This window comes from Palaemon carinicauda, chromosome 2 (assembly GCF_036898095.1).
Source record: "Palaemon carinicauda isolate YSFRI2023 chromosome 2, ASM3689809v2, whole genome shotgun sequence".
In the NCBI taxonomy this organism is placed as follows: Eukaryota; Metazoa; Arthropoda; class Malacostraca; order Decapoda; family Palaemonidae; genus Palaemon; species Palaemon carinicauda.
In genome coordinates, this window is record NC_090726.1 from 184,980,277 (window position 1) to 184,990,730 (window position 10,454).

General features: G+C 34.8%; 1 pseudogene; it reads left to right on the top strand.

Annotated features, from left to right (window-relative positions):
• Nucleotides 1–10,454, top strand: part of LOC137628651 (lachesin-like) — a 912,210-nt pseudogene that overhangs the window by 883,128 nt on the left and 18,628 nt on the right.

A 10,454-nucleotide genomic window follows, 5' to 3' on the forward strand; every position in this document is an offset into this window, starting at 1 on the left:
TTGTCCTTTTCTATGATTAAAACAGTCTTAATTGTCCTTTTCTCTGTTTAAAACAACCTAGTTTTTTATTTATTCTGTTAATATATGTTTCTTTCTTTCAGTTCCTCCTATGATGAGCATCCCACATCAACTCGTAGGAGCGCCTCTAGGATATAGTATCACACTTGAATGCACCATCGAGGCTCACCCCCCAGCCTTGACTTACTGGACTTTAGGAGAAGGTGTTATGTTGCATCAAGGGCGTAAATACCACATCAGCGAAAGGGTGAGAGACATTACTTTATATTGTTCTTTGAATCTTTCAATCAAGTAACAGCTGTAATCATATTGATTTATATTAGACCTTTGTAATATTCCTTATTATATGTTTATTTACATGTGCATTTTTATGTTATTCATTGTGAATAAGAGCAAGTCCTAATTATACTTGAATGATACAAAAATAAATTTACTTCTTTTATGACCTTGGCTAGATTAATGCAAAATACTGTCTTAAGGGGTCTTTCATTTCTAAATGAAATTATCCCTCTAAGTGTGATACTTAAAGCTTTACTGTTGAATTTATATCAATGTAACTACGATTCCCCTCTGATCTATTAGTGAACTGTGTATTATTAATATTCAACAAATATTTAAATCTTCATGCTATATCAGTAGAACTATGAATAAATTATTCGTTAGAACTGCACTTGCTACTAATGATATTCAGTTTGAAAATGAACATCAAGTAACGTCTTCATAATTATTACTTTCTCTTTGTGATTGACGGAAACAAAAAGTTTATATTAAATAGTACCTCGGTATACGAGTTTAATCCACTCCCGGAGAAAGCTAGTAATCCAAAATTTTCGTAAATAAAAAAAGATTTCCAATAAGTGATAAAGTTATATCACTTGGTGCATTCCACTAATTCATAAATACACATATACACTTATTTTAAAAGATTTGTAATGGTAATATTTGAACAATTTACAACCCGTAACATCAAAAGTGAATACAAATTAGTGATTCACAATGAAATATAAAAATAACACTGTGAAAAACAACTGCATGGAGATGAGATGAAAAAGTCTACTATTCATGATAACACTCTCCCTGGTCTGATGTGAAATCGTGAAAAACGTCCGCATCATTTCTCATGCAAGAGATAATATATTCTGATTGGGGGAAACAGTAACGTGGTAAAAGGATTTGTGTATCTCTATGATCAGCTAAGCTGTACTAGTCAGGGCCACTCATACTAGTTTGGTTTGCTGTGAAAAATCAGACTAAAGTCTCATACCATCACCAATCTGCTGTGGCCAGCGTGGTGATGAAAATAGCCAAACCCTAGACATGACTAAGGATATATCTGAGGCCTTTGTCTTGCAGTGGACTAGAAACGGCTCCATTTGTTGTTGCTGTGGTAATGGATGGCGGGATAAATGCCGCCCTGGGAGGTTGTTGCCCTTTGGAACGCTTATAGCAAATGCAATAGTCATGATTGTTAGTGGGCTCATCCGATGGGCTGCTATGGCACATGTTAAAGCTGGTCTTGCTAGCTAGCTTGATATGTACAGTAGTACTGTATGTAAGTAACTCATAGTTATCCTACCAGTACAGACAGGATTTTTTTTTAATTCGAATCCTAATTACAATAAAAATATTATTTTTCATTTTGTTTCTTCACAAGTTTTTGACCATTGACCCTTCTACAAAATGCCTAATGGCTTCGATCTGTCCTCTACCCTATAAGGAAATGATAATAAGAAAATATGAATATTACTATGGACCCATACAAGTAGTTTAAAAACTGTGATTGCATATTTTACAGTATTCCATTACACCAGATAAATTCTGGTCATCGCACGATAGTCTCGTTCTTACAATATTTGTCTACCAAAAATGAGCTTAATGAGGGAAAAATTTGGCTTGTATAGCTATTTGAAATTTCATGCTCAAATACGGATTGCTCGTATTCCAAGTTACTCGTATACCGAGGTATTATTTTTTATTGAAATTCTGGGTATCATACTAGATCGCAATTTCACTTTAAAAAACCTATCATGTGTCTTCTTCAGTTTCACAAAAATCAGTATACAGTATTGAAAAAGTCTTTCCAGGTCTTTAGAGACCAATCATCTCTGAGAAAAATTTCAAATTCTTTAATTTTCCCTGTTTTGAATATTATTTTCCAGCACTGTCTTTAGCAGCTGACTCATATCTGAAATTGTTTTACAAGAACTTGATGTCTATGAAATTCCTTAACCCTGATCCATATATTGATATCTGGCACAGCCGTTGGATTAGCTATAATTTTAATAATCTTTCACATTCCCAGACCATACCATCCACCATGTATTATTAGATATGTAGTTAATTCCAAGCCTTCCATTTACACTAAGTATCCTAGAAGTAGTATTTCTGCTAGGGTCAAACTGAAGAATGACCTTTCTAATTATATAATAGAACCAATGAAATTTCAGAAGTTCAAACTTCATACAATTTTTTTTTTGGGGGGAGGGGGCGCAGGTTAACATAAGTAACGTCTCATAGATTATCATTTTATATTATTTATGTTACTTAGTTATTTGTTTGATTTTATTTCTTATTCTTTTATGCAGTCTAGTGTTTATTGTTCAATCTTCCCAAATTGGAACCTTAGAACTTGTAGCATTCTGCCTTTCCAGCAACGTTTGTAGCTTGACCCATAAACATTATGATGATAACTATAGGTAATGATAATAATAATAATGATGATGATATCCACAGACAGGGGACGTTCCTTATCGTACACATATGAAGCTCACTGTGAAAAGTCTCCGGAAAAACGAGGACTACGGATCTTACAGATGTGTTGCCAAAAATTCACGCGGTGAAACGGAAGGAGTCATCAAATTATACGGTAAGAACAACAATGCCTTAGTTTTTCATCCCAATTATTTCGTAAGGCTTTTATAATGGGGTTTGCTGTTGCTTTTCAATTCAACTTTTTACTCTCACGTAGTGTTTTTAGTACTTGTCACAGATTTAAAGGTCGCTTATGAATGGCAGAGGCAAGAGACAGTGATAAATCCCTTGCAGGGCAATGCCCTAGAGACAGCATATGTATAGGCCTGCATAAGATCGGCGATTAAGCTAGAACCAGGGAGGGCCAGATAATAACTGCTGATGAATCAGCAGGTAGACCTATAAGCTCCCCCAAACCCACTATCCATAGCTCACAAATATGGTGAGGTTGAAGACACCACAAGAAATTACCGAGCTTGAACGGATCTCGAATCTCTGTCCAACAGATCGTCAGGCAGGGACGTTTTCCGTAGGCTACCATAATCCTAAATCATAGGAATTAAGTTGAAAGTTTGCTCTTGAACGGCAGAAGCTCAGGACAAGTCATTATACTATCGCAAAGGGACCTACTATGAGATTCAGGGCCTCTGTAACACGGTTTTTTGGACTGCTCCTTATCAAAGCATCGGGTGTAGCTGAAAGTTGACATATGTATATTTTAAAACCACACACAAATTTTGTCAGCATTATCAATAACCTAAACCTGATGGTTTTAATTTTTATAGAGTAAAAATGATCCAGCCGACGCCATGGCCAGTGATACCGAGCCAAGAGTCGAAAACATTCATTACGTAAGCAATGTAAACACCTTTGGACAAAATTTTGTCCCGCCCATCCACCAGACACCCATTCACCTTCTTCCATCTGCTCTGAAACCCATAACAGTCAAGAATGGCTAACAGGATTTGGAATTGCCCCCGTGGTTGCAAACCTGCATTTGTCTTACGACTTGCAACTTTATACAGTCATGAGAAAGCCCTTGGCCATATCTATTATAGCCTGAATAGGTAATTATTCAGTTTCTAGTTTAAATCCAATGTTTATGGTCTGATTTGTATTTAGCGTAACATGATTATAATACTTGTAATGTCATTCAGGCTTTTGAACATTTCCATTAACTATTCACTATGCCACCAAGAGAGAGAGAGAGAGAGAGAGAGAGAGAGAGAGAGAGAGAGAGAGAGAGAGAGAGAGAGATTTTGTATGTAAACAGTCTTTATATAACTTTTTTTGTTAGAATAAGATTTTTGTGCTAAAATCTCCATCAGACCAACGGATCATCCGATATAATTTTTTTTTCTTCTTCTTAGGCCGTACGAACGTGCTGGCTATGTTTTGGGCATGACTGCATTTTGTAAATAAATCATGAATAGTTTTAGGAGTTCTACTTGTACATCTAATGGGAATCTATAGAAGTAAAGTGAACATAATTAATTTATCCTTTAAAATATTTACTACATGTAGCAAAACAAATAGTAGTAAAGATGATAATGCAATGAAGGAATGATACCATACTTTATCTTTAGCTTCAACGTCGGCAATAACATACCCAGTTGCCATAATTTGTCAGCTTAATGAAATAACCTATCATCTAATGTTAAACTTAATTTCTGAGGAGGCCATGGCTTATTGCACAGTGAAAAAACATGACAAAGACTTTATGAATGGCGGAACAATTCATAGATGTGGGTGGGGTATCTGTGCAAGCGTAGTAATACTACTGTAGCAGTACTGCCGCAACAGTAGTATGCATGAATTAAACGTTTAGGCCAACTGCTGGGATCATTGAGGATCATTTAGCACTTCTTACAACTACTCGAGAAATGAGTTTTTATAGCCAGAATTTGAATTTTCTGATCCAACAATGCCCATGATAGCCTTCAGTGTTATCCTGATTCATAACGAGGCCAAAGTGGGTGGAGTCTCATGAAGTCATCATTCTGACGATAATTATTGGTGAAGGTTTAAAGCGAAAATACGGTACCGGCTATCTTTTTTTTTTTTACAGTAAATAGGTAGGTAGATAGACAATGAATAAAAATTGCTTGACATTGGATATAGCAGTTATCAAATCAAGCTGGTCTACTACGTTTTTGAAAATTACCAACTATTCCATACACTTTGTCAATCTGATTGTGACCTATAAAGTAGACTGTAATTTCTTAGGAAACTTATTTTGGGAGTTAGACAAATAATCGAAGTGTTTTTGTATTTATTAACATATTTTGTTCGTTTGTTCATTATGACAATTCTCAGTGGAGAGGTTTCAGAGTTCATAAAGGTGTACTGCTTTGCTTTTATTTACACTTTTGTGTTATTGTTGGCAGAGGTATAGCCTTCGTTACGTATAACCAATCATCGATCGAGAAAGAGAGAAGAAATGCCGTCATAAGTTACGCAACGAGTGCGTTCGAAACCTTTTCTCTGAGTAAGTTGGCCCGTCTTCAAAAATCGTCACTTTTACTTAATAAAGTACCAAATTTATTCAACCTACGTAATGCAGAATATAGTCAAAATTTATGTGTAGATATAATGTGCATTCTGAATAAGCGTTATATTTATGAAATTCATAGAAAAAAAGTTATTGCGAAAAAACCGTGTTACAGGGGCCCTGAATCTCATAGTAACATATACTTACGTTAAGTGTCCAATTCCTCTCCACACCCAAGCATTAACCAGGGGGAACCAGCCAATGGCAGCTGATGACTCAGCAGGTGTAGACCTATGAGCCATCCGAAACTCCCCTCCTTTATCTTGGCTCAAACTCTGCTGTTATTTTCACTAACTACCAAAGTGAAAGTGTTTTACCAAGTTGGTTGGTTGGTCCTAATAATGTGTCACTTGATCTTGCCTAGTAGGTCTCATTCGCGTAGGAAATAAATGAGGATGATAAAGTTCAGTCAACCGACCCCTTAATGTAGAGATAACGGTGGAAAGGAAAAAGAATAAAGCTCAAAGGTAACTTGAGGTATGATTTTTTAGTACATTGAGGTCTCTGTCTTCACAATAATTTCTTCCATTTGACATTCTTTTCTGAACTAGTACTTATAGTGTAATGATGGTATTGGATCATTGTAGTGATTGCTTTTAATACCATATGTCTATCTACGATGAATACTGAACCCTACTATTCTACTGTAAATAATTATATCAGTATGAAAAAAGAGCTAAAGAAGAGAAAAATCCATGACGCATTCAAGTCTAGAATAACCTGTTGATCTTCTAGCATTCAGCCCTGGGATATGTCATTAAATTCACTCAATTTCCGGTTTGAATTATAGTTTTACTTTAAACCAGAGTCGGTTTTAGATTCTTTCCTGAATAAGTTTGGAAGAATAATTTCAATCCTCGTCATTCATTAGTTTGTCTCTGAGACTTGAGGAGAAAATATGATGGTTTCCATCAATAAGACATTTAATGCATTTTTATATGATCAAATAGTGTCTTTTTCAAACCTGTTTTGCGAACTCTATCGAACTTGCTATGGTTTTGTATTCATTTTTCCCTTTTTATCAATATTTGGATATTCGATACTGGAATTCCATCAGAGTTTGTTTGGTATTTGTGATGATGAAACATTTGAAATGTTCACCAGTATAGAGAGAGAGCCGATTCATATTTCATTTGGGAACAATGCGAGAAATAAAGAATCCTGTTGACAGATTTCCTGGTTGAAAGATGGGAGTCTGAATGTCATGAGATGGGAAATACTGACATTTACCTGGCATACTGTACACACAGACTACAAAGGAATGGATATTTTACATGACGATATTTTGTATCTAAACAAAAAAAAATGGTTTAGTGTAAGCAGACTTTAAATGTAAGAAGTGCAAAATGCTTTAGTGTATGGCTGCTTACAAAAATAAGCATATTTGATGTCTCTTTAAAATAGATATGTTAAATGTTTCTTCTGTCATTGAGGGAAAGAAATAAGTTGCAATCTGTGCAAGCAAACTGCAAAGGAAAGATTTTGTATCTTAGTTAAAATAAAATGCTTTAGTGTATGGCTGCTTAGGAAAAAAAGGTATTTGATGTCCCTATAAAATAGATATGGTAAATGTTTTCTCTGTCGTTATAGGAGGGAAAGTTACAGTAGTAAAGTACATTTAGTCTCTTATGTTTGTAAGTATGAGTACCTCTAATAAAACAAGACCAAAAACCTATATTTAAAAATGGCTCGCCCAGCGACTACGAATCTCGTCATTAAATTTAAAGTGGGTTTCCCCTAATATATTTCTTTGAGGAAAGTTCATGATGTATCCACAGGTTCTCTTGGTACAAATTATTACCGAATTGTAAAGGTGTAATTGAAATATTACCATCTCATTAACTAATGGATAATAATGAAAGTTTGTTTACTTAGATCCGGTAACAAAGGACTGCAGTAGGTTTGAAACGTAAAATGAGTGTTTTCATGGAAATCATCCATTCTCTCTCTCTCTCTCTCTCTCTCTCTCTCTCTCTCTCTCTCTCTCTCTCTCTCTCTCTCTCTCTCTCTCTCTCTCAAATCTATTAATAATCACATATTCTATCAGTTTTATACTTAACTTTTATATCTTTCAATCCCTTTACATCCTCTGGTATTTTGGCATTATCTTATCTCTTCGAGTATTTTAGCTCCCTTACTTGGAATGTGATGAGGTTATATGGAGTTGGTGGAAGGTTGTTGCAAGCAGTGAAAAGTTTCTACAAAGGTAGTAAAGCATGTGTTAGGATAGGAAATGAAGTGAGTGATTGGTTTCCGGTGAGAGTGGGGCTGAGACAGGGATGTGTGATGTCGCCGTGGTTGTTTAACTTGTATGTTGATGGAGTGGTGAGAGAGGTGAATGCTCGAGTGCTTGGACGAGGATTAAAACTGGTAGACGAGAATGACCATGAATGGGAGGTAAATCAGTTGTTGTTTGCGGATGATACTGTACTGGTTGCAGACACAGAAGAGAAGTTTGGACGATTAGTGACAGAATTTGGAAGAGTGTGTGAGAGAAGGAAGTTGAGAGTTAATGTGGGTAAGAGTAAGGTTATGAGATGTACGAGAAGGGAAGGTGGTGCAAGGTTGAATGTCATGTTGAATGGAGAGTTACTTGAGGAGGTGGATCAATTTAAGTACTTGGGGTCTGTTGTTGCAGCAAATGGTGGAGTGGAAGCAGATGTACGTCAGAGAGTGAATGAAGGTTGCAAAGTGTTGGGGGCAGTTAAGGGAGTAGTAAAAAATAGAGGGTTGGGCATGAATGTAAAGAGAGTTCTATATGAGAAAGTGATTGTACCAACTGTGATGTATGGATCGGAATTGTGGGGAATGAAAGTGATGGAGAGACAGAAATTGAATGTGTTTGAGATGAAGTGTCTAAGGAGTATGGCTGGTGTATCTCGAGTAGATAGGGTTAGGAACGAAGTGGTAAGAGTGAGAACGGGTGTAAGAAATGAGTTAACAGCTAGAGTGGATATGAATGTGTTGAGGTGGTTTGGCCATGTTGAGAGAATGGAAAATGGATGTCTGCTAAAGAAGGTGATGAGTGCAAGAGTTGATGGGAGAAGTACTAGAGGAAGGCCAAGGTTTGGGTGGATGGATGGAGTGAAGGAAGCTCTGGGTGATAGGAGATAGATGTGAGCGAGGCAAGAGAGCGTGCTAGAAATAGGAATGAATGGCGAGCGATTGTGACGCAGTTCCGGTAGGCCCTGCTGCTGCCTCCGATGCCTTAGTTGACCGCGGAGGTACCACCAGTAGGGGATTCAGCATTATGAAGCTTCATCTGTGGTGGATAATGTGGGAGGGTGGGCTGTGACACCCTAGCAGTACCAGCTGAACTCGGTTGAGTCCCTTGTTAGGCTGGGAGGAACGTAGAGAGTAGAGGTCCCATTTTTGTTTTTGTTTCTTTGTTGATGTCGGCTACCCCCCCAAAATTGGGGGAAGTGCCATGGTATATGTATGTATGTATGTACTTAGCACCCCCCCCCCCCCCATTCACTTCCGGTGATGCTTTTATATAATAACGATATATTTTCAAACGCATCGGTCTTCATATCATGAGTGAAATATTTATTTTCAGACAAAGGATTTTATGCAAACTTATGGAAATTTTATTAAAATTTCCTCCCCATTAACGTTTCTTTGTAGACAAAAATTACCATTTTGTATATGTCTACATGGATGTCTTTCATATGTGATTGTCTAGTTTTTTCTACTTAGATTTGTCTTGTTTCGCCCATATTTATCACATTTCAAAATGAGAGAGAGAGAGAGAGAGAGAGAGAGAGAGAGAGAGAGAGAGAGGGGGGGGGGATTGTTTTCTAAGCGCCGTCTTTCTAAGTAATTGCTTTATTCTATAAATTGAATGCCAGAGATTTACTTAGATATTATGATATCCCTTCATATATTTTCACATTTTTTAACCAATAATGTTATATCATGTACCCTCGAGCTATTTTGACTTGAAACTCAAAATGGCCTTTTTATGTGTAAATTTGATTTTATTTTCCTCCGCATTAACCGATAAGATTACAATCGTCCTCTTTAGTTGTTCAGCCGCTTGCATAATGTATGTAAAATGTATAATGCCATAGGACTACACATATGGCTGAAAAACAGATATGATACCCCCAGAGAGAGAGAGAGAGAGAGAGAGAGAGAGAGAGAGAGAGAGAGAGAGAGAGTACCGTAATTAATAGATATCCAAAATGTTGGTTCGGGTTTGAAAAATGGAATATTAAAGAAGTGTTATAATAAGATAGTTCATTTGAAGTATCTTGGAAGTCGTTCTTCTCGGAAGCCAACTCTTGTTAAGGTAAAGGTCTTATGTACATAAATAAATTGATTATTTATTGATTCATTACATTTATCAAGAGTAATGAGCTCGCTGTACTGGACAGAACTCAGCTTGATTTTTTTTTTCGCAAACAAAATCCTAATTTATTCTCACAACTAGATTATTTTTGGTATATTGTCACCTAATTTCCATGTGTCTGTCTAATATTTCATATTCAATCACTACTGATTACTACAAATATACTACATTTAATTCCCATTTTTTTTTTTCTAAAATCATACTGTTAAATTTAAGGCTCATTTTATTGTAATCAGTTATGTGAAATTGGCTACAGCTCAGTACAGTGTGAAAGAAAATTTATATATATATATATATATATGTATATATATATATATATATATAATATGTAAATATATATGTTTATATATAATATATATATATATATATATATATATATGCATACATACATACATACACATATATATATATAAATACATACATATATATATATAAATATTTATATATATATGTATGTATATATATATATATATATATATATATATATATATATATATATATATATATATATATATATATGTATATGTTGATATATATATACATATATATAAATATATATATATATATATATATATATATATATATATATATGTGTGTATATATTCATATGTATATGTGTATATATACTGTATATATATATATATATATATATATATATATATATATATATATATATATGTATGTATATATATATATATATATATATATATATATATATATACGGTATATATATATATATATATATGTATATATATATATATATATATATATAAATATATA